We start from the raw sequence: 5,000 nt of genomic DNA, 5'->3' as shown, positions 1-5,000 counted from the left end.
CGTATGGCATGCCCCCTATAACCTTACATCCATACTTTTTCTCTGACTATTGTGCTGCACCCCTATCCCCTCTGCCGGCTTGACAGCCGACAGCCGGGAAGGTGGAGGTTCTCCGATTCTTGGCTACTGTCGGCAGCATGGTTTTATTACCTTTGCCGGCTGGCAGTGGAATCACAGCCCGAATTCGCTGGCTGCTATGATTAGCGGCCGGCAGCTGGGTTTTAGTGTTTTCAGCCGTCGGCTGGCAATGATTGCCGGCCGGCACACAGTCACGAATCAGTGGGCTGCCGCCTAATAGTTAAAGATAGTATATCTTTGATTTATAAAGGGGTAGTTGCCGGCCGGCACAATAACATGCGATGTACAGTAGTTGCTATATTCGTAGTGTAGTACACACTGCATTAGTAGAAACTGCTGTACAGAGTTTGTGATAACACTAAACTTCTTCATCATACTTAATGTTATCTTGTAGAGCCTTTTGTTGAGACCGTACTTTATATAGAAAGTGAGTTCTTTCTGTATTCTTTCAATCCTGTATATTAAAACTACACATTAGATTTCCATTTAGGAAATTACATAAGGTATTCTAGTATAGAATTAACCTTAGTTTTCATATTTTGGGAGGTTACGGCAATTGACTGGAAAGGAAATACAAGTATGTGTCTTTCCTTTTTTTCTTTTATAGCTTTTCTATATAAGCTAAATGTTTCAATATGAGTGAAAAGCCTTCACTTGATACTCATGGATTTTTCTTCTCATTTACAGGAGGACCATCCGAAGTGCGGGAGTGTGTTCTGTAATGTCCGCAGTAAATACTGTAGGAGGCACGCACCATGCGCAGCCTCCAGAGGTGACCTCCGGTATTGGGACCCTCAGGTTTGTACAGTATGTTCTAACCTGATTACTGAGGCTTTTGACAACCCCAAGTCGACGGAGTCAAGGGATACTGCCAGGGAAAAGTTGCGATCCTGGGTGAGGGGTTTTCAGAAAAACACCTCAGCCCCTACCTTCCAAATGAGAAGATGAGGGCCTACCTTTTCCCTAAAGCTTCGGCTGATGCAATCATCCCCCAGCCTCAGGTGGAGATACCAACTACCCAGAATCCGGTGGATTCTGAAGTCTCGGCTGCCCTTCAAGACATCCAATCGGACGATAGGATGTCAGAGGTGTCGGATTCTACAGAAAAGGACCTTCTAGGAGAAGGTCAAGAGGAGCTGCTGTGCCAGACTCCTCAAGTAGAAGAGGAAGAAATCGATGAGGTGTCGGTTACATCGGTCCCGGTCCCAGAACCTGTTCCCTCTACTTCCTCTGCTATCCCAGATGACCTGGGAAGGACTCTTTCTACTATTGTTGATATGATCCAACAAATTCAGAAGAAGAGTGATGAGGAAGAGGGTGCAATGAAACTGGAGATATGCAGCATCACGTGGGCCCCAGAAGCGACTCAACGTGAAGGATCTTTCTTTGTGTTCAGATACCAATCCTTGGAGGTATGCCGAACATATGCCAATGACAATCGGGAAGATCGTTATATCTGAAAAGTTGGGAGCAATTCCCCTGGAAGAGGTGGAATTTTGGCCCAATAAGGATTCCTACCCGGACTTTTATGTCCGCCTTAGGAAGGAGCCAGCCTCAAAGGCGGAGACTGAGCCGAAGGAGGTCATAGTTTTGGATCATACAGTAGTAAAGCTCAGGCGTTACTATCAAGCTCGATGAAAGAGAGGGGCTTCACAAACTCAAAGGTGCCAGCCTTGACTAAGAAGCTTCTCTCTTTTGTGGCCTCTCCTGCCAGAGCGTTTCCCTTCATGAAAAAGGGATATAAGGCAGCTTTAAAGGCGGTGGAGGCCGGGAAACCATCCCCCTCCTTGGAGGAGTGCAAGCCGTTATCTCTGACCTTGCCCTTGGACCAAGCAGACTGGAAGGACGTACACCTTACCTTCTCAGTTGGGAAGCAGAAAGCTGATATTGCTGAACGTCAGTTCGGTGAGGAACTCCCTAAGTTGTCAGACTTTCTCTTGCGTAGGGAGCAAGAGACAAAGGAAAGACTTGCGGCATCAATGTCGTTGCAAACGACATGAAAAACAATGACAAGTGACCCCAAGAACCAGGACATGTTCATGGTGGTGGCCAAAACTCATCTGGCCACGGTTACAAAGGATCTTTATAGCTTTATTAAAGCTAGGAGAGCCTGTAGAGAGTTCGTGTTTGCCTCGGCTGCGGTGAGACACGAACCGAGGAAACTGATATCCGCTTGTATCTGGGGTAAAGACCTCTTTCCCAATGATGTGGTTAAAGAGGTAGTAGACAAGGCTGCCACAGAGAATAGGAACCTTTTCAAAAAGTGGGGCTTCGATCTTAAGAGGAAGTCTTCTCAGGATGAGGGTCCCCAACCCAAGAGGAAGACAAAAAGGCCTAGGACATCTTCTCGGCCTGCTATACCTTACCAACAGCATCAACAGCAACAACTTCCTGTGACCGTGGTGCCTCAGATGATGGCACAGCCTCCAACCACGTACCAATTGGTACCTCAACAAGTGGCGACCCAGTCGCCAGTTTTTAACCCAGCCTTCGAAAGGCAGACTTCTTCCTTTCGTTCGAGGGCTAGAGGAACAGCCAGAGGTTCTTCTAGACGCCCTTCAAGAGGAAGGGGATTCAGGGGAGGACGCAGTCAAGGAGGCAAGGCCTGAGGTTCACAACAGCAGAAGTGAGATGCTTCCTGTAGGAGGGAGGCTACAGCTATTTAGGGAACGCTGGACCTTTGATTCCTAGGCCCACAGCCTAATAAGGAATGGACTAGGTTGGAGTTGGAGCAGCCCTCCACCTCAATTTCCTCAGTTCTCCCAACACTCAACCCCCGTTTTGGAAGAACACGTCCGAGAGCTCTTAGACAAAAGACTGATTCGGAATGTCAAGTCCATCAAATTCCAAGGGAGTCTGTTTTGTGTTCCAAAGAAGGACTCAGATAAACTCAGAGTCATTCTTGACTTGCCACTCAACAAGTTCATAATGAACAATAAGTTCAGAATGCTCACACTTCAACACATAAGGACCCTACTGCCCAAGAGGGCAAATACTGTCTCTATAGACTTCTCTGACGCTTATTGGCATGTTCCAATTAATCGCCACCTCTCCTCCTACCTAGGCTTTAAGTTACATAGAAAACTTTATGCCTTCAGAGCAATGCCTTTCGGGCTAAGCATAGCCCCAATGATTTTCACGAAGCTCGCAAACGCAGCCGTCCGTCAATTACGCCTAAAGGCTACTAGGACGACTGGCTGGTGTGGGCAGCATCCAGGACAGAATGCATGCAAGCTTCTAAGAGAGTGATCCAGTTCCTGGAACATCTGGGATTAAAGATCAATATCAAAAAGTCTCGACTTTCTCCAGCTCAAAAATTTCAGAGGTTGGGAATCCACTGGAATTTGGAGTCACATCGACTTTCCATTCCTGGGAAGAAGAGGAAGGAAATAGCAGGATCTGTCAAGAGACTGCTGAAATCCAAACGGATATCAAGATGCGAACAGGAGAGAGTTCTGGGCTCTACAGTTTGCTTCAATAACAGATCTAGTGCTAAGAGCACAGCTAAAGGATACAACAGGAGTCTTGAAGAAATACTCATCAAACACGCGAAGATATCTAATAAGACCTCTACCGACTCGACTGCGTTCGCTTCTCAAGCCGTGGTCCAATGCCAAGCAACTGAAGAAATCAATACTTCTTCAACCTCCTCCCCCGTCAGTATCTATCCACACAGACACTTCAAAGGAAGGTTGGGGAGGGGGATCACTCTCATCAGAAGAGAGTCCAAGGAGCTAGGTCCAATCTCTTCAAGTCATTTCATATCAACTTTCTAGAAGCCATGGCAGTGCTTTTGACTTTAAAGAAGGTATCTCCTCGCCACTCGACCCACAAAAGACTGGGTCTAGACAGCGAGGTGATAGTGAGATGCCTGAATCGACATGGGTCGAGGTCACCTCAAATCAACCAAGTGATGTTGGCCATTTTTCGTTTGGCAGAAAGGAAAAAATGGCACCTGTCAGCAGTTCACATTCAAGGGTTCTGCAATGTGACAGCGGACGCTCTATCTAGGTTTACACCAATAGAGTCAGAATGGTCCCTTGATGCAGGATCGTTCTCCTTCATCTCGAGTCAAGTCCCGGAGCTGCAAATAGACCTCTTTGCGACGAAAGACAACAAGAAAATGGATCATTATGTGTCCCCATATGGGGATCCGCTAGCGGAGGCCGTGGACGCTATGTCCCTAGACTGGAACAGATGGTCCGGTATTTATCTGTTCCCTCCGCACAACCTCCTTTTGAAGGTCCTTGACAAGCTGAGATCCTTCAAAGGGAAGGTGGCAATAGTGGCCCACAAGTGACCAAATTGCGTGTGGTTCCCTCTGGCATTGTAACTACGCCTAAAATTTGTTCCGCTATCAGATCCATCCCTGTCTCAGCGAGTAGAGAAGTTGACTGTCTTCGCTTAATTACAGAAAACCAGAAACCTACATCTCATGATTTTCTCTCCCTAGTTTCTTTCCAAGAACATGCTACCCACCATCAGGTGGGGTCTCTACAGAATCTACCCTCTGAAGGAAGATGTATCTCTATGTCCAGTGGGGTGCCTAAAGGTCTATCTTCATAGAACTTCAGACTTTATGGGAGGACAACTGTTCAGATGAGAAACCTTGGGCTCAAGGTTTTCTATTTTTAAGGGTGAAACTCACCTGTGTTATTCGCGAATCGGGTTCTGACAGTACACCCGCTAGTCATGATCCGAGAGGAGTTGCGTCTTCCCTAAAATTTCCTTATTTACAAGGAGCAACTCAAGTAATCTGTGGTAGCAGCAGGTAGAATCCTTCAACCATCTGTTTTAACTCTGCGAGGAACAGTGTAATTTATTTGGGACGATTAATAAAGAGGGTGGGTGTGTAGTCACTGTGTGTACTACACACAATGCGATAAGGCCACGAAAGTGTCCTTACGAACTGTTCCATTGAC

This window comes from Palaemon carinicauda, chromosome 13 (genome assembly GCF_036898095.1).
Source record: "Palaemon carinicauda isolate YSFRI2023 chromosome 13, ASM3689809v2, whole genome shotgun sequence".
Lineage (NCBI taxonomy): Eukaryota > Metazoa > Arthropoda > Malacostraca > Decapoda > Palaemonidae > Palaemon > Palaemon carinicauda.
Note: the sequence above shows the minus strand (reverse complement) of the source record.